The 20487-nt window shown below is 48.3% G+C and overlaps 1 protein-coding gene across 9 annotated transcripts in view; it reads right to left on the bottom strand.

Annotated features, from left to right (window-relative positions):
- The window catches only part of PLXNA4 (plexin A4), a 658514-nt gene that overhangs the window by 617361 nt on the left and 20666 nt on the right, over positions 1-20487 (bottom strand). The window contains exon 1 of one of the 9 annotated variants that reach the window (XR_006172811.2): positions 15551-16402. The exons of 1 other annotated variant lie outside the window; for it this stretch is intronic. The gene's annotated coding sequence lies outside the window, so the exon portion shown is untranslated. Of the gene's footprint in view, positions 1-15550; positions 16436-20487 lie in introns of those variants that run through there. 7 more of the 9 variants (XR_010589383.1, XM_065552917.1, XM_042843227.2 and 4 more) reach the window with 7 other exon arrangements.

Raw genomic sequence — 20487 nt, 5'->3', positions numbered from 1 at the left:
TGCTGCATGAAATTTGTTTCCCTCCTCCCCCACCCCCACTTTCCAATCAAGGCTGCCGAGTCTCTCGTCTTGTCTCCATGTTGACTAGATGTTATTAAAATGTTATGACACTGCCCCGCTGTAATAAAGCTCCACTCAAAGATGTTGCTACACAGGTGGCTGAAAAGCCACCCTGGCTAAGGTGAGATGCTGCTGGAATTGGTAAATGAATGCAGAATTCAGGACAAGCAGCCTGGAGCTGTAAAGATATAAGATTACGGCAGGAGACGACACTGATTTGGAGTCACTTTAAAGGTGACACAGTCTTGGTAGGTAGGACCCGAACTATGGCCTAGATCTTTATTATACCATGTTGCAAAATTCATGGCATTCTTTAGATGACTTTTCTTCAAGCAAACATGTTCACACCAGCAGCCCAGGGATCAAAAGCAACCCTTCAGCCGCAAACCACCGCGATGCAGTCCAGCGCTCGTGAGCAAACCCGTAACAAACAAACCAGTCTGCCTGCAGCTTCACATTTCTGGGAAACGGTAAAACAAAAACAAGTCCACACATGAGCAGCCCTATTAAAAACCAAGGCAGTGTCAGTGAATCTGAGCCCTCGTGAGCAGCTCTAAAATAACAAGCCAGAGGAAAAACGCACGCAGGTTTTCATTTTGTTGAAAGGAAGAGGAAAGAGCTCAGGATCTATTCTGCAAAAACGAAGGGAACTGCCAGGGATCAGAGCAAACTTAGCATAAATGAACATCAGCACAGGATGCAGGGGGCCCGGCTACCGAATTTGGGACCCTCAGAACATGGCGTTGGAAGGGACTTTGAGTCCGGTGCCCTGCTATTGCGGGAAGCACCATCAGATAATCCCATTCATGGACTTCTGGAGCTCCATTTTAGAACTAGTTCAGTTGTTTGCTCTCACTCTTCCTACCAAGAGACCGTTCCAGGATGGTTAGAAACTGCTCTCTAATTGCCAGGCTAAATGTTTCATGGACAATTTATACCCATTTGTTGTTGTGCCAACACTGTCCTTTAGCCAACGTTGTTTATGGCCCTTATGTGTTTATAGGGAGCAATCAGATCCTCTGTCAGCCTCCACATGGCTAGGTAAATAAGCTGAGCTCTTAGGCTCTCCATACCCCTCATCATCCATAGCCCTTGTTCCACACCTGTGAATCCCAGGTGAATTCAGTCCACCAGGATGTGGCGTGGGGGAAGGATGACAACCACACGCAGCCTGGCACCCGAGCCCAGCTCTGCAATAATGAATCGGCCACAGAGCAACAAACCAGAGTGCATCCCTCGATCCCCTTGGGCAGTCTGAGGACACCAAGCCAGCAGGCATGCAGGCCAGGACTTATAAGTGACCCCAGGGTAATAAGCAAACATGAGCACAGCCACTGAAGAGCAACCCTACAATAACAAAAAGAACAGGAGTACTTGTGGCACCTTAGAGACTAACAAATTTATTAGAGCATAAGCTTTCGTGGACTACAGCCCACTTCTTCGGATGCATATGCATCCCTAGATATAGTCCGCTCTCTCCAATAACCCACACTAGACTCTGCCCTTCCTCTTTTACACAGGGTACAATTCTGCCCTTGGATGCACTCAAACTGCCACCGAGTCAGGAGATCACACCTAAGGGCCCATTCTGCAAGACACTCTGTGCCTTTTGATGAGGGCTGAGCACCATCAGATCCCTTTAACTTTAGTGGGACATGAGGGGGTCTCAGCACCTCTCAGGATCAGGCCCTAGCCCAGCGAGAATCCTCAGCAAGATTTTGCCTCTAATGAGGCTCTGGAATCCCACTGAATTCTGGGAGAGGGGGCGCCGTATTCAAACCCACCCCCTGCTGTTTTGATGCCCAAATCCAAAGGAGCCCATTTTCTCACTGCCAACTCAGATGCTGCTAAAACCTCCTCGGGAACCTGATCTTGCCAGATTGCCACTGGTTGAATGGAGAGCTCATGAAAACAGTCCAAACTCTAGCCTCCAACCTATACGCTCCCTTCTCAGCTCAGAACCAGAAGCCTACTCCAGACCCAGACCCTTCTTCCTTGGCCTATCTCTTAAGGGCAACAAAAATCTCAGCTTTAGCAGAAAGGGAAATATAAAATCAAAAGGCACAAAATTCACCTGACGAAACAGCAGCAGTGTTGATGCCTGGAAAACTACGTGCCTATTCCCTGCTGCATGTTACTTATTGACTGATTTTGGTGCGGGGGGGGTGGGGGGAGGAAGAAGAGAGAGAGTTAAAGAACATTCAGAGACACCCCCAACCCCCAGTCCTTTAAAGAGATGCCTCCACACTCTGTACGGCTGGAAAGAACTAGTCTAACTCAGAGCTGTAACAGGCAGGTGAAATGAGTGTTACGGTGTCGCCAGGAGACATGACCATCGGCAGCACTGGATATCCTTTGGCTGCATCAGCTTAGGCCCTGCTCCCGGCTGACGCTTTCTGCGTAGCGCCAATGGCGCGGCTCAGTAACAACTCAGAGTCACTGCCGTAAAACAATCCAACCCGCCCACAACCACGGCGAACAATCAAATGCACCCGGGTGCAGGGAAAGCCCCTTCTCAAGTCTCTCCATTAGCTTCGGGAAACCAGGGTCGGTCTGATCCACCTCCATTACAAATGGCAGTCAGTTCAGGTCACACCTGGAACCAGCTCTTTCACCTGTATCTCAATGAAGGGATTTTCATCCTGGATCATGTCATTGGTCCATCTAAATCCAGTCTGTCACCCTCTGCTGCACTAGACCATTGGTCCATCCCATCTTGTATCCCACCTCCTGCCATACCAGCCTCCATCACTGGTCCATCAGTGCTGGCATCCTGCCTCCACACGGTAGCTATTAACATAGGCTTCAGAGAGGCAAAAATAAATCCTATGCTGCCCCTGGCCAATTGTGCAATGCTGCAAACAAAAGGGGAGCAATCGCTCCTGTAGCCACTGTCCTGACACAGGAGCCGTTACCCCTTTCTGCAGAGGGGATCATGAGTCGGACTCCCCCCACCCACGCCTGGTTCCTTGACAGCACGTGGAATCTCAGGAGGCCATCGGTGGAGACTATGGGAGATTTCCCAAGAGGAACAAAGGGCAGTTGGCTCCCCAGTTCCACTGAAAATCAATACACCCCTTTGTGCCTTTAAAAATCTGCCTTGCATTTTCTGGCCCCACTGACTCACTCATCTCAGGTGCTTTGGGGTGCTTCTGCACTAGCATCGCCCCTTCTCGAGCTGCCAGCTAACGGGGCACGAAAGGCAATTAGAGAGGATTTGCCTGATTGATCTCCTAGTTTATTTTTCCTCATAAGGGCGCTAATGCAGTTTTGCCCAGAAGTCAGTAGCAATGATTGATGAGATTTCCTCATTTCCTGGGCTTTGATAAACCCATCAAAGGTGCTTAAAAGCGGCAAGGACTCCTGCTGCAGGAGTGAAGTTTTGTTAAGTGCTCTGCGTAACATAGGTATGACGTGCACCCACGGCACCTCTACAAGAGAGTAGCAGTGGGGTATAACCCCATCGTAAAGAGCCACCAAGGTCTTTGGGACACAGCAACTCCTGTGGTCTAACACATCTGAAGCTAGATGTAAGAAACACGATAGGCACCAGCTAACCCACAAACCCACGGAAGCGTATGGGATAGAAACCAGGAGTCCTGCTTCAAAACGCACTGCCACTGAACTGTAATGTTCAGCTGTGCCTTGCTGTTTTCTCACTTGCATCGCCACTAGAGGCAACTGAGACAGCCTCCATTCATGGGCAATGGATTTGAAGGAGGTCAAGTATTAGCTCCAGCCATCATGACGCAGGATCACAGGGGACTTGACTCCAGACTTCCCCCGTCACATGACCATGCCGAAAGCAGAGGTAGAATCCAGGACTTTCCTGCTGCCAATACTCGGCCCTCAACCACCTGTGCAGCAGCCAAGAAGGCGACACAAACCCTGAGCGGGTCTGGTTCCATCCAGCAGAGGTCAGTTACATGTGCACACATTCTAGGAACTGTCCCTCAAGCCAGCAATTCCCCCCATGACTTCCATAAGAGCTACCACTGCTCGGCCCCTCTCACGATCAGGACCTTAGACAATCCACCACACAACATCAATCTGTGGATGGTAGTGGTTCCAGGAGTGACACTGCTGCACCTCCTACTGAGCGTCGATTCCCAGGGCTCCCACGTGATGTCTGGCAGTATCACTGGTGGGCAGAGGGAGGAGTGACTCAAGAACACCTATGAACATAGAGAGTAGAATTTGGTCCCATTAATGGACAGTAGACAGGCGGTAATGACACTCTGTTTCACATATAAGCATTCACACACATCACATGACATCAGATTCATTGCACTGGGCCATTAAACCATCTCACGCTGTAAGTGGGTGTTCCACCGCATGTGAAGTCACCTGATGTAACATCTCCTCAATTAGCAGATATGGAGCCCCCAATTGTCGTGGGTAATTAACAAGTAGGATCAGTGCAGCAATTACCCACAGAGAGCCCCACACAGCAGGAACTTCCATCCCTGCCTATTGCAGCAGGGACAGAAGTCAAGCTTTCCTTCCACCATCCTGCATCTGAGCCCAGACCCCTGGGCTCGTACAGGGGGCAGGGAAACAACCAGGAGTAGAATGAGCAAGATAGGAGGCTGCATTTACCAGACACTGATCGCAGGTCCTGTGAATATGGTATTTGTGATGGATGAACAGACATATTATTACAGGACTGAATGCAAACGTTTCGCCCCAAATGGTGACACACGATTACTAGTTTGGAAATGACTAGGCTAATTATAATGAAACGCTTCACTCAAATCCCTCTCTGAAGGGCATATCTGATGAAGGAACAAACCTGTGACGGGCACCGACTGTAGGATTGGGTGAACTGGATCAGACCCCTGGGCCATCCAAGTGCCGTTACCGGTGTCCTGCAGTGGATGATGCCCAGCGCTGCAGAGGAAGGTCACACACACACACACACACACACACACACACACACACACGATATGGGCAACTGAGCAACAATGCCTGCAGAAGACGTGGGTGGGGAGGGATCAAGCCACCGCATCGGGCTCGTTATATCCCAGTTCTGTGTTTAAAGATGAACTGAAACACCTTTCAATAACAATGCTAACTTATGTGTTTCTATAGCAACTCATCACCATAGCATCCAAGCACTGCACAAAATACGGCTCAATCCTGACTTCTTCGGGGCTCGGCAAGGATCCACCCATGTTGATTTGATTGCAGGGTCAGGGTCCACGTGGCAATTGTCCAGGCTGGAATCTGCTCTTCAGCTTCCAGGAAACTCAGCTGGTGGTTTATTGGTTTCCTTGACCGTGGTTGTGCCTTTAGCAAATAGGTAGATGCAAGAAGCTCCTGCCAACTTGGTCAGGGCTTTGGCTAAGTCTAATCTTCTCCTGTTGCTTGTCCTGCAGGCAGCTGGCCTGTCTAGATCCTAACACAGCCCAGCATTGTCCAGACAGGGAACTGAGGCACAGAGAGGTCCCGTGCCTTGCCCTAGATCACACACTGTAACAGAGCTGAGACTCAAACCCAGATCAAGACCCAGTCCAGTGCCTTAAATCACAAGGCCATCCTCCCTCCACCACTGAGTCCCATTGACTGCAGATGCACACGCTTCATCGTAGGTTCTTCGTGGCATCGTCCCTGAAGAACGCAACCATCTCAGTAGGTCTCTAGAGAGGATTAAATGCAAGAGTGGGTTCTCGCTGAAAGTCTCCACAAAGGTCTGTGTGAAGGAGGGATTTGAATGGGGAAAGGGTGGACAAGGAGAGGGAGGAGTTCCAGCCACTAAGGGTGGATTGGAAGATGGTGCAAAGAGACGAGTGGGAAGATGGAACTGCTGGGTGCCTTGAGGCTTTGGCAGGGGGAGGTGGACAAGTGTGAATTTATGATCCCTTTGTGCAGCACCTCGAAAGTGCAAACGTGCAGCAGACAATAACAGCGGCACTAGTGAAAAGTGAAGGAAGGAGGCTCATGAGCGAGGCATTTAAAATTGATAACGAGCCGCAGATACATATCAACGAGCACTTACAGGAATGCACTGGGCTAAGAGAGACAGGACAGGACAGAGGCCTGAACACGCACGCGTACAAAACCAGCTCCAGCCCCTGCATCCTCCAGTCCAGCCACACAGAGATGAGCAGAACAGGGCAGCACTCCGAGTGGAAGAGCTCATGCAGCGCAGAAGGCCAGGTCTGAGAAGCACCACTCACAGGAAACATGGCAAGATGGCACTCTGAGCAATAATCAGTCCTTCAACCAAGATGTTCTCATCCCTCCTTCTATTTTCCTTCCACTTTAATTTCACTTCTCTCCATCTGGGTCACTTTCATTCTTGCATTCAAAGGAAAAAACAGAAAAACCCTTTTGTGGTTTCACATCGACAGGGAGTTGTGGGACCTAAGTCTTGACTCTCCTATCAACTCACTCAGAGGATTTGGGCCAGTTGCTTCACCCACCCCTCCCCCGTGCCTCAGTTTCCCACCTGTGAAATGGGGGTGACAAGGCTTATCTCAAAGGAGAGCTGTCAGCTTGAATTCATTACAGCTGATAAAGCTTTTTGAGATGCTTTAAATAGGCACATGTTTTATTATTTTATTATACATACAGATCTTCAGCTATACACAGGGAAAGAACAGAAGTCCTTCTGTTCTAAGAAAACAGACCTTGACCATTTCACCTAAAGGTGATGCTTGAGCTTTCTGTCTCCGGGATCCCAAACACTAGAGGGCCAAAATCAACATACACTCGAAGCAGGTCTATTATTCTACCCAGCAGAGGGCAGTACTGCAGAGCACAGACACGACAATGCAATGAATATGCAACCCCACTGTTCAGTAAGTGTTTGTGTCCCCCTCTAGTGGCTGGTCCACTACCACAGCTACCAGAATCAACCTTCAGCGCAAGTGGTAGAAGCTCATGGTCTTCGTACTCTAAATCCGGTGTTCAGCTCCCAATGAGAACTGATGGTATCCCCTCACCGCTCCATACATCCAGGAAGAAACATAGGATCAAATGGGGACAAGAGAACTGACTGCAAAGGAACGGATGTTAATTGACATGAAAGGAAAATCCAAGCGTAATGGAAGGGGGAAGGCAGTTTCCCTCAGAGTCCCATATAAAAGGAGGGAGATTATTATTAAAACAAAGAATTCAAAGAAAGATAAGACCATGTAAAAAAAGAAACCCCCCCTCCCCAAAGTAATAAGAATTAGAGTTGGTCTTGGGGCCTTCTATCCATTGGGGGAAAGAGGGAGGGTGGCCAAAAAACTTGAAAGCTAAACAATTTTCAGCCAAGCCCCCCCCCACCCCCTAAAATTCATTAAAACCAAACATTTCCTGGGGAAGTTTCCATTTCAATTGAAAAACCATTTTCCATTGAAGAAAATGTGAAGGGAAATGTTAGACCAGCTCGAACAGCTCTACATCTATTCCTTTTGAAAACTGCCAGGTTTACAGCCTCTGTTCTGTCTCTTTGCACAGAACAGATGAGAGCTTTCTCCTCTGCACTTCCTTTAATCTAGAGCAACCTGCCTGTCCCTCTCCATATACTCCCATTAAAAACCTCTTTCCCCCCACCCTGTCACACGTCTAGTAAACAGAGGAAAGAGAAATGAATTAGCAATGGGCAAACAGGGACCATTCACCTAAGCCTTTAGAGGGTTCAGATAAAATGAGTTCCAGATCTGAATCCCCCCCCCCCCCCCGTTTCATCCATCTCACTTAGGAAGTATAATTATGACTTAATTAGAAATGTTTACATAGCATTGTAGAGCCACAGAACTCTAAAGTAGTACCATCATCCACAATTTACAGATGGGGAAACCGAGGCACAGATTGGCTAAATGACTTGCCTAGCAAGTGACTTGTGACAGAATCAGAGTCTCCTTCCGATACATTTTGTACGAAGATGCTATAAAAATAAAACAAAGCTACATTGTGCATCAAGTGCTCGCTATTCCATCGATAGCCTCTTGCAACGGGATACACCACTTTAGTCTCCTAACTGAGTTTTCTTTCTAATGTAACATTATGGACAAATCCCTAGTCAAAAAAACACAACACCACACACTGTTGATGATCAAATATGCTCTAACCAAGTAAAACAGAAACACGAGCACGGAATTTTCAAACCCGTTCCCACCATCCCAGTGTAACCATCTTCCCTTCCAAACAAAATAATAATAATAATAATAATAATATCAAGCGAACAGTTTATAGAAGAAATGAAGTGGCAATTTCCCAGTTCGGCTGGGGATCAATACGTGGGCTTGTCATGGTTTTTATTTCAAAGGAGCTGTGCTCCTTTCTCAGAAGCCCAGACTGACAGAACTCCAGTGCTTGACTTACGATTACTTCATCTCGGCAAGATATTTTGAATTTAAATCTCACTGCAGTTGGATACAGAATCAGCCAGGATTTGATTTACTGTTAATTCATTGCTCCGATTCCTATAATTCTACATTCAGTCACCAAACAGTTTAATGCTGATAGAATCACCAGCACGGTACTTTATGAATGGGCGTCAGGGGAATTTTGTTAGTAAGTGCATGTTAGCAACTGTTATTCACTTCAGAAGGAGTGGGGAAAAAAAAATCTATACACACAATTCTTGGTTCAGGTACCAGCAGTTTTGGAGATTGAGAAACATACTGTGCCACTTAATGATTTAAGAGCAAAACAGCTCTGGGATTATAAACTATGTCCCCCCGCCCATCTTTCCTCTCCAATACGGTATTTCACACTCAAATGGAATCAAAAGCCGGTTCAGAGAGTGGTTCATTTTGCACAACATTTACATGCATTCAATGCTGCGTTGGCTTGGAGAGTTCATCTAACATCAAGATTTATTTGCCCGGTCCTTGTACATCACAGGCAATGAGGACAGGGGGGAAAAGTGTGTGAGAATAGATCATGCAGATGCGTTTAATGGAAACTGATTCTATTTTATCTGCATTAGAGCCACACATTCACCCGGTCAAAAGGACAAGGTAAAGTTCTAATGCCAGTCACCTCGCATTAATTGATGGCTCAGAGCCTTGGTGTGGAAACCCAGACAGGCCACTTGCACACAAACAGATACAGCTGGAAGGGAAGTCAGAAAACAGACATTACAGCCAGGAGAGATGAGGGCTGGCTACAGAGGCGCTTGCTACCAGGTCACCAGTTCAAATCAGCCTGGGTTAGTAGCTGCAGAGGTACTAAATTGCAGCTAACAATTCAGTGAGTCTGCATCCATTTCCTAGTGGGACAAGGGTCCCGAAAACAAAATCCACTATTGAGATCAACACTAGGTGGCAGCCTCAGCAGCGAGGTCAAGGACAAAATGACCTGTCAATTCCTAGAGCAGGTTTGCCTGCAGGGTAGGGATGTAGTCTAGTGGAGGGAGGCAAAGGAGCGTGGAGGGAAGCTTGCACTGTTCCTGTTCTCTGGATTTCAGTCTGCCCTCCAGGAACATCGATCAAGCACCTTTCACCATTAAATTCACCCAGGCACTTAAGGTGAAAAGAACTAGCACTGTTCTGCTTAGGGCCTCCATCCAAGAGCAGCCCTACTTAAGGTTTCTAAAGTGCTTCTCGTTGCCAATAATGCCCAGGCCTGTGGGAGCATTGGGAGACATTCCCTGGATGCCTTGGCTAACATGGGATCACTAGCAAGCTGCAGGAAGAAGATCTTTAAACCTAGAGCGCCCTTTCAAAAGTTTTCGGCCCACGGGGGGCTTTATACGAGTGCTGTGAACAAGCACGTCTGCATTATGGCACCATAGTCATGTTCATGGCTATAGTAAATGCTCAGCCGGAACATTTTCAGTGGTTAGGTCCTCTGAGCTGGGCAGGTTTTGTTTATGTTACAAAGGATGCCAAAGAGCAAAGAATGCACCAAGTTAGAACAGCAGAAACACTAATTAAGGGGAAAAAGACAGCTACATAGCTCCAGTAGTACCAGGCAAAAAAATAAAGAGAAAGGGCCGCTTTTATCCAAAGACAGCCACTACAATAGGCTTTCATCATCACAGTAATACTTAGCATTTCTGTAGTGCCCGCAATCCACATGCTTTACAATCCACACTTCCCCGGCTGCTGAAAAGACTAGCACCCCAAATTTAAAGAGGGGAAACTGAGGCACAGGGGGGCTGACTCAGCCAAAGTGGCCCAGCATGTCAGTGGCAGGTCTAGAACTATTCCACATACTTCCTGACAGCCCAGCCCCAGGCTTTAACTACCAGGCCAGGCTTTCCTCATTTTAAGGCATTCCGGTGCCACTTGAATTTCAAGGAGTTTCAGTTGTCTTGTTTTCCCCCCAAATGGGATTTTGCAAGTATTTCATCCTGAGTATTCCTGCTCTCATGGTGGCTAAAGCACAGGGACTGGGAGCCAGAAGAGTTGGAGCTTGATACAGACTCACTGCTTAACCTTGGGCTAGCTATTAGGGTCCAAGCTAACTTCTATTACAGTCGGTGGAAAGACCCCTTTGAGTTGACGGGAGTTGGGCTGAACCAATCACCCCCTCGTGCCTCAGTTTCCCCATCCATAGAATGGGGATAATTATGTTTTTTCAAGGGCTCCAAGAGCTCTGAAAGAGAAGCACCACAGGAGTGCTAAGTTTTCTTCTCTTGAGCAGCTTGTGGGAAAAGCAGAGAGAACCCCAAACTCCCATGAGCAAATGTGCTTGAAATGCAACTGCCCAGGCATGGGGCGCCCTCCTCATCCAATGCCCAGCACTGCAACAGCACAGCACTTTGCACACACAGACTAATTCGTTGCTCAGGCCTCCTGGCTGGGGGGAGGGGAAAGCCTCCGTGTCTGTTGTTGGGAGGAGTTACAATCTATTTGGAAAACAATACAAGAAAGAAAGAAAGCCCCCCCAAAAAAAAATACAGAAAGGAAGATGCTGGGATTGGGCCTTTACCCAGTTCTTGCTACTGACAGTGTCACCTTTAGTCAGTAACATACCCTTTGAGGTGTTCAGGGTGACAACCCCACCTTACACTTGCAAGCAAAAAGATGGTCTAATGCAGGGATGGCCAAACTACAGCTCGCAAGCCACATGCGGCTGTTTTTCAGTTAAAGTGCAGCTCACCGAACACCCCTCCCGTCCCTCTCACAACCAGACTGGGGGGCAGGGGGGAAGCTCGGGGCTTCTGCCCTGCAGCAGGGTGGTGGGGCTTGGGGCTTCTGCCCCACAGGAGGTGCCTGCCGGGGCTGAAGTGTCCAATCCCCAGCAGACACACCCTGGCTCTTGACTCGGAGAGTCAGTAAATTTGGCCACTCCTGTAGTGGATAAGATCCTAGAATGGGACTTGAGAGACCCGGGTTCAAATCCCAGCACAGCCACTGACTCTATGACCTTGGGAGAGTCACCTAATCTACCCTGGACCTCTATTCCCCCATATATAAAATGGGGATAATAAATCCCTACTTCCCAAAGTGCAGAGACAATAAAATCCATTAATGATTGTCAGTTGCTCAGATGCAACAGTGTTGAGGGCCATGTAAATACCTAGACTAGATGATAAAATAAGGCACTGTCTCTTTAAAATGTTAGATTAGGATGGTGTTGAGATGCTAATCCGCAAAGCATGGCACCATTGACCCCAGAACTGAAAAGGCTCCCCCGTTAATACCATCACAACACACAGCAGTGGCGGGCTATCTCACAAACACAAGGAGTCTCAGATTTTGCTTTTCAATTTTCCTTCCAAACAAGAAATGAATTCCAAATAAGCATTAACCCCAACTAAGCCTGAACTCCAGAATACTTCCGACTCACACGCCTTTCCTCTGAGGGTCTCAGAGTGTTTTAAAACATTAATTAACCCTTGCAACACCCACTGGGAAGTAGGTAGACATTATTGTACCCATTTAGAGATGGGGAAACTGAGGTACAGTAGGGTGACCAGATGTCCCGATTTTATAGGGACAGTCCTGATATTTGGGGCTTTTTCTTATATAGGCTCCTATTACCCCCCCACCCCGTCCCGATTTTTCACACTCGCTGTCTGGTCACCCTAAGGTACAGAGAGGCAAAGTGGCTCATTAAGGCCAAAGGGGGAGGCAGTGGTAGAGGCGACAACAGAACTCCAGACTCCTGGTTCTCAGTTCAGCCAGTGGATGTGAAATTAGAGGACTAACGACCCAGCTCAACAAAGCCAGAGACTTCGAAATTCAGGTCCTTCATTCAATTGTGAGCCATTTAAAAAAAATTAACCTATTATAACCCAGTGGCAAAGGTTCACTTGGGAGCCTCGTCCTCAGTGCTGGTGCACCTGGATCACTTTGGTTTGCCTCAAAGCTTGCTAAGCCTTTCAGAGCAAACCAAACCCAGCGCCAAACACTCTATGTACACAGAGGGGACTGGAGGTAGTTTGATGGGGGAAGGTGTGAATATTTTCTCTCTCAAGGGAGAAACTCTGTCTAGCCACACCTAAATCATGCAGCTGTCATGAAGTTTGCATCCCATTGATTTCTCCGACTGCCACAAATTTAAGACAGGACTCAATGGCAGATTCTTGTGAAAGGCTGGGGGCTGTTTTTGTAAAATGAGAGCTAACCAAAAGGTGACACTTATTTTAAAGGTGTCCCCACATTGAATATATTCAGGTTGGGAAGAAAAATCTTATCCTTTAGGATTTTTTTTTGTATGTTTCAATCTGAACATGTAAGAAAAACCAGACATAGCTACATAGAGCACATCTGTTGCACTGTTTGAAGCCCAACTCTTATAAACAGCATGCTTAATACAAGCTCCCAAATAAAAAAACTAGACAATTAAAACAATAACAAACGTTTCTCTGAGCCCTGAAGCCTTCAGACTATGGCTGAAGGCGGGGGGGAGTGGGGAGAAGAGAGAGAGAGAAAGCACCTAATCTCACACTGAGAGGCACACACTGTAATTAAAATCACAAAAAAGGCAAAGGCAAGCAACCCCATGCTCCACTGGTTCTCTGCATTCACAGATTTAAGTAGCTTTTATAAACACCCGGGTGAAACTGAGGACAGATAAAGAGAATAAGTTAACATGCTTTATGCCTTCTAAAATATTTGTGGAGTGCTGGTGCATGCTCAAGATAAGTCCTTCGGGGGTAGAAGGTATTGAGTTGGTTGTAAAATTCCCTGGAACCTTTTTCATGGTTTCCCTGGAATGATAGCAACCTCTAGCAGTCACAGCTGTGCACCTGCCGCATGGATCCAACCCCTTTTCCAACACACACAACTACCTGTGCAGCAGTTCACTCCCATCCACCGCCAAGCTAACTTGAGGAACAAATCCCATGTTCCTTGTGGCAGAGGGAAGCCATGGAACTCCAGTGCATTACACCAAGGTTTTTGCATAGCTGCTAATTAATGCCTGACTGTTGTACTAGAAGCCAGTTTAGTGCAGACTCCGGGTTGACGTTTATATTTAAAAAAAAATACAGTCCCATATTTTGCATAACCACCGCTTCATATGAATAAAGATGACATTTATAGGAGAGAATGTTTCCTCCTTCCCCCAAGGCAATAACTTTATAAAATCTTAGAAGGGAAGTGGGTGATGGTATATGGGGAAGTTTCTCTCTATATATACACACATACTATAAAGCTAAACAAATAATATGGAAACTGATGAGGCTTTGCGAGCCTGGGTTTATCTGGGAGGACCTCATCTGCTGCTGGAGTATTATATTTCTATCAAAACCATGTGCCGCTCAGTGTTTAGATCACTTTTCCCTGTCTACATAATTTAGGGGCATATGTCTGATAAATGAGGAGCATCAATATTCAGGTTTCAGTTGCAGTACACAGAGGCACAAAGAGATTTATCAGGACTAACTGTGCAGGCTAGATTTAGATATATTAAAAAAAACCTCGCCAAACAGCTTGTGGAAAAGAAACTGTTTTCTCTTTCCCTAGATATTGCCAATCGGAGGTGGGTGTTTTTTCCCCCCCTCCCTTTTTTTCCCCCTCAATCAAGCAAAAGGGCTGTTTCTCTCTCTCTCTCTCTCTCTCACACACACTCCCTCCCTCCCTAGGAAACTATAATTCTCCCAGGGAAGCAGGGTCTGCTACCACCTTGTCAAGTGAAGTTTGAAAATACAGTATGTGGGAACTAAGGGAGAGAGAGAGAGAGATCACAGTGGTTTGAGCAGGCAAAGCATCTTCTGTCAGATTGGATGGCTTTTGCTTTACAATGGACACACACACACACACACACACACACACACACACACACCACGCTTTACTCTCAGTTCAACAACAGCCCCAATAATAAAGTCTGTCGAGTCTGATTGATTTCACAGTACATATTTTCCTATGTACACATACAGAGGAATACACCTAACTATAGAGAAAGATACACACCCCAATTTTTGGGCCCACAGAAACCCCCAATATAAAGTATCAGAGGGGTAGCCGTGTTAGTCTGAATCTGTAAAAAGCAACAAAGGGTCTTGTGGCACCTTTAAGACTAACAGAAGTATTGGGAGCATAAGCTTTCGTGGGTAAGAACCTCATGTCTTCTTAAAGGTGCCACAGGACCCAATATAAAGTCTCTCACCCAGACCATGTTCTCTCATCTCTTGCATTTTCCACACAGGTGTGTGTGGGGGGGATGTTTATTTATTTTTATTTTTTTTTAAGAGAAGGCATCATCTGCCTCTATTTCTGGCAGGCAAACCAGAATAACTTCAGTCTCTGGACCTCACAGGGGAATCTGCTGGGGAAACTTTATCACCCCTGTGCTGATTTTGCAGCGGAGGCTAGAGGGGAAGAGGGAAAACTACTGCAGAAGCAGCAGCTGGAGTGTGTCTGTTTCTTCCAGAAAAGTTCAGCAAAGGGGGAGCTTGTGAAATTTGGGGGCAGGGGGGGGAAACGTCGAGACTGGGCGGTGGGCTAGGATCTGGCAACCCCCATCCCTTTCCAAGGGCTGATCTGGGCTCTCAAAGCCCATCCTGGCAGCCCCCTGCCCCACTAGCGGCTGCCAGATGTGGGGGGCGGGCTCCTCCATTCCCGCGGCTGAGAATCTGAGCAAGGGACCTCCCGGGAAAGCTGCAGGCAGAAGGGGGAAATCAAGAGGCGATGGCAAACAAATACACACACACACACACACACACACCCCACCTCACTGAAACTTGCCTGCTAACAAGTCGCTGGCTGTGGGGTTTCGAACGGCGCAGGCAGGCAGATGCTGACGAGACTAGATCGACATCTGGATCTAGGGACCAGCATCCGCTCCTCGCACACAAATCGCCCATGCAGCAGCCTCTCTCTGGAGCGGTGGCTCGTTTTAAGAAGCCGATCTGGATTGAATCTCGGCATCCATGCGGATTTCATTTTAACACACCCACCCACCCTTTTTTGGAGAGGGAGGGTACCGGCTCGGGGGGGGGGGGGGGTTAAGGAATCCCTCCCCCTTGGTTAATAGCATCAGGGATTCCCCCACCCTGCCAAGCGCCCAGGTGTGGCAAGGGAGGGAGGTCTCTACCTGCCCCTACGCCCCCCACCCCCGGGCTAGAGAAGATCGGGGACACTGGCTGGCTCCTTACCTGGGAAAGCGGTTTTTTTTTCCTTCTCCCTCCCTCCCCCGGTCTTCAGTGCAGGCGCCGCATTGACACTGCAGATGGTGTCTCTGGAAATGTGTCTCCGATCCCCCAATACTCCACGGCTGCAGCGCCCAGGCAGCCCTTTCCTCCAGCGTCCAAGACGAAATGCCCCGCCAGCCCCCCCCCCCCCCCAAATCACCCCCCCCCTTCCCTTCCCCCCCAAATCAGCAAGGGGGGGCTGGCGCTGAGCGCGCGGGTGGGGCTGCACAGTCCGGAGCGGCACCTCTCCGCCCGTTCCCCCGGGGCTGGAGGAGGCGACCCGGGGCTTCTTCACTCAGCCATGCCCGGCTCCCCTCTCGGCTCCGCGGCTGCCCCCGCTGCTCTGTGCCCGCCTGGGAGGGCGCACACTGCGGCTGTCTCGCCAGCCTTGCTCCCGCTGGCGCTGGCTCGCTCTCCAATGGTGGCTGGGGGGGGGGGGGTGGCTCAGTCTTAGACACACACAAGCGCCCCCCTCCAGCCCAAACAGCCAAGGCCGATCCTGTAGCAACGTGGGGGGGGGGAGGGTTGGCACCAAAAAAAAACCCACCCCTCCCCAATCCCGGTTTGCAGCGCTCCCGGCTCCTTGCTCCTGCTGGGGGGGGGGGGGGGGGGCTGGGCTCGCTTCCCTCCACCCCTCCCGCGGCAGCTTCGCTCAAAGTTTGCTGGAGCTCGGCTGCCACCAAACTCTCCGCGGCTCGCGGCTGCCTCTGGCTCGCGGCGGCGCGTGCACTGAAGCGCTGCCAAGCCTGCAACTCCGGCTGCCTTGATTTTACCCCCCCCCCCTTCTAGACTCGCTAGTGACACCTAGGAGCTCCAACCTGATTGGGCTAATTGTGAAATTTCATTCCCAAGGGGGGGGGGGAAAGGGAGACAAGGGCTCAAGGCAGCGAACACACACGCTGCTCCCCCCCCCAGCTTAAAAAAATCCCTCACACGCTGCCCCCCACCCTGCCTTGGGCGCTCTTCTGCACAGGGGGGAGGATCCGACCAGAGTCGGGCTGGGGAAAGCACAGGCGGTCACTCCCGCCGCCTGGCTGATAATGTTCTACCGCCTGCGTCTTCCTTTCACTGCGGGCAGGCACAGGGAAGGGGGCAAGCCAATAGTTATTGTATCCGCTCCTATTAATCAATCTTTGCTCGGCTTCGCCTCCTCCTCTCCCCGCGCTGCCCTCCCGATCAGGCCCGTGAGACTTAAAAATCCACCCCCCCAGGGCACCTCCTCTTGCCAGGTAAAGGGCTAGCCCCGTGCAACTCCAGAGGGCACAAACACGGTCTGCAGCAGCGGGGAAAAGGGGGGGGGGGGCGGCGTTGCTTTTAAGGAATTAGTCTCAGCTAGAGCAACAGGTCTGTCTCGCTCTCAATTCAGTAGAAGAGCAATAGAACAGATGCTATGGTGATGGACACTTGACAAATGTCCAAGACAGAAAGGGAAGATAAATGCACAGCACTGCAGTTGCAGTGATAGACACGGGTGCCATGTACAGCCTCCAGCAGGGGAAAATCTAGGTTCCAATCCAGCATCTGCAGGACTGTCGGGGTTTGGGCAGAACTCAGCCCAATGCCCCCCCAATTCCTACCGGGCAGCTCTGAGCACTGCGTATTTTTGTGACCCCTTAGGGACCAGGACTGTGTCTCACTATGTGTGCATACAGCACCTCACCAGGTGGGCCTGATCAAGGCCTCTAGGTGATGCCACAATACAAACCGTAATTGTAGTTCACTTTTAAAAGCGCACAATAAAACACTGGGCAGAAATCTATTTCCATCCCCTTTTGCACCACTCCATTTTTTTTTAATAATATGTTTTCCTTGAAACAAGTTTTATCTCCCTAGGGTGTGTGTATTCGTGTGTGTTGACTGAACCCTGGTTTACATTTCCTGATGGATGGGGATTCAAAGCCTTTTTTTTTTAATATATAAAGGTGGTGCATAAAATGTATTTATTATTCTTTATCTCTTGTGTCTTGCAAGGAATCATTTGTTTTCATTCAGAGAAATGAATGCCATGTGAAGCTTGAAGAGTAATAACACAGCAAAATAACATGGGAAGAGCAAGACAAATCTGCAAGATACAATGGCAGGTGAATAACCTCTGCAGATCACGGCTATTGTGAATAGTACAGTATTATTTAATGCCCATTCTTACTTGCACTTCCATTTAATAATACACACGAAAAATCAGTGGGAAAATTGGTTCTGCCTTTAAAACTCAGCTATCCCTAAAACAGATGATGTAGATTAAAAAAAAAAAATCAGTTAATCTGAGGAGGCAGAAGAATCAATGTGATTCTATTTCTTAAAACAATGGCTCAAGTCAATATATTGCTCATATCTCTGGATTCCATAAGGATGAATGACAAACGAGACTTTATTTATAGGCTCTTTCATGCACCAGGCTGTGGGGGTAGAGAGGGGTCAAGACTGGATAACCCATATGGCCTCTTCTGACCCTGTGAATAGCTGTAGTAAAAGAGCCCCAGGACATATTACCCAGATCTGGAGAATTGTAATCCATCAGATTTTATTTATTTTTGCCATTGACTTTAACAACATCAGGATCCAACCAGTGTTGTGTAGATGCAAAGACTCATCCTGAGAGTTGCTGAGCACTCACAACTTTCAGAGGAGTGGCAAATACTTCGCACCGACCAGAATCGAGGCCTCATTGTGCGTTAGGGTGGAGAGAGCTTAGCGGGTCAGAGCTGTTTCCATGCAAACTATCTGCAATGCCCGATTTCCCCCTTGCTCCCTATTCAAAAACATCCTGTTTAACATCCCTTTGCTAATAACGTCCTAGATTTTGATGCAGTTGACACACTGCACATTTAAACGGTTGGAGATTTCTTCCCTGACGGTGACGGGGTGTATAGCTCACAGCATACACATCCTTTCATTTTGTCCCTTGTTATCTAACCACATACAGGGAGCATTTATGACAACATCCAAGGCTTCTGAGCAGAAAAACATTTTTTCTAGGGTATTTTTTTTCTAAGGGACAATTGAGACCAACTACAGCACATAGAAGTCAATTAAAAAAAGAATAAAAGAGGGTGGTGGGGGGGGAGAACCCTCACAAGTTGTTCTCCTCCTACCATTTTACAGGTCTGTAAACCAACCTTGCATTTAAGTTGATAAAAGCCAGATATTCTTGCTCAATAAATCAGCTGATGCTGCTTGAGGATTTTTTAAGCTTGGTCTGAATCACAGTTAAAAACCTAAATTATAGCGCCACCTGCAGGGGGCTCAAAATTTCAGCAGCTCTGGAAATCACAGGCCACAGCGAGGAGTAAAAAAACATGAGAGAGCAGGGGTGGGGGTTTTCCTGATAGTGTCTAATTGCACCCAGATGCACTCTAGGGCAGGCATATGGCGGGGATAATGCCACTTCTCAGCTCCCTTATGGCCCTCATTTGGCCTAGTGTCTCACAAGGCTGCCCCAGGCCTGGGTTATCCTAGCATGACACCTCCTATTGCTCCAGCATCCTGAAGAAGCACCCTCAATCAAAAGCTGTTAATTTAATTTTCTGAACACTAAATGCCAGAGTGAAACGATAACTCAGGCTGGTGACGCAGCTTTGCTCAGCTCACAGAAGGCCACCTGCTTCAGAATCCTGATTCCACCCCCCCCCCCTTCAGATGTTTGAAGCTTAAACAACTTCACCAGCTCAGCTGACACCCAAAACAAAATTGGCCTCCTCTATTGAGCGGTCACCATTTTTGTCTCTGACAAAGGAGGTCTTCATCGCGCTATCGGCGTGTAAAAATTTCGTTACAATTGGTTTTAAGGCTGGTCCAGAGCTTAGCATGGTCATTCCTTACACTCCTGGGACCAATGGAGCCCAACTATCGCTCTCTGGATTGGCGGAGACTAGAAGAGACCAAACAAGCTGACTGCACAGAATACAGGCCCTCGGTGGTTGCCAGGAAAAAGGAGGTGGGAAGTGTACGTGAAAAGCAAGGAGTCTTGTCCTTTAATCTTTGCTTGAGAGATTTAAAATTAGATTAACCGGATAGGGCCTTTTCCAGATCTACCTTCTAGGGATCTTGTCTCCAATGCCAGCTGGGGGGGGGGGTGCTCTCCCCCCCCCCACCCCCCCAGCTCCACAAGATTCAGAAAGCTGCTCATTTGTTCTGCAGTTTTATCAGCCTCCAGTATGGGCACACAAGGAAAAAAAAGACAGAACGGCTGGAAAGGGAACACAAACAGCCGGCAATGAAGAGGAGGATGGAGAAGGGGAGGGGGGGAACGTGGGAAGAACAGGATTCTGTCAGCAATGTAGTCAAGTGCCTGCTTCTGGAGGAGAATCTAGGTACAAATACTCAAGTGACAGGGAAGGAGAGAGCCCCAAAGAGTATCTGGAAAGCACTCGTGTATTTATTTTTACCATACTTGTATGGGTCCAAAAAGCGCCCCCCCCCCCCCATCATATGCTCTTGCTGCTAGGATATAACTAGGCATGCAGTGGGACATGATAGGACTGGGTCATCTAAAGCAAAGATGAGCTTGGCCTAGCAATCCAGCAGGAGGAAGGATGCCTGGGTTCCATTCCCTTGTCTGCCACTGACTGGCTATGTGACCTCAGGCAAGTCACTTAACTCCACTGTGCCACAGTTTCTTCCCTTCTGCAAAATTCTCCCTCTGTGAGGCAGCAGATAAGTAGTGCATGGCTTAACATTTGCAGATGCGTATATGAAACACCAGGCTGGAAATCCATTTACCCAATGAGACGCACTGGTCAATCAGTGCCCATCAAAATGTTTCCCTTCTGGACACTGCCAAGCAGCAGGACTATTAGTGTACTAGATGTGTTGCCTACCAGACTCGTTTTCATCAGTTTTTGCAGGTGCCTAGGAGTCGTTTCTCATTGTCCCTGTGACAAAATTGGGCAAGAGGAGCGAGG

Source organism: Chrysemys picta, chromosome 1 (assembly GCF_011386835.1).
Source record: "Chrysemys picta bellii isolate R12L10 chromosome 1, ASM1138683v2, whole genome shotgun sequence".
Classification (NCBI taxonomy): Eukaryota; Metazoa; Chordata; order Testudines; family Emydidae; genus Chrysemys; species Chrysemys picta.
This window is presented reverse-complemented; position numbering and strand designations above follow the sequence as displayed.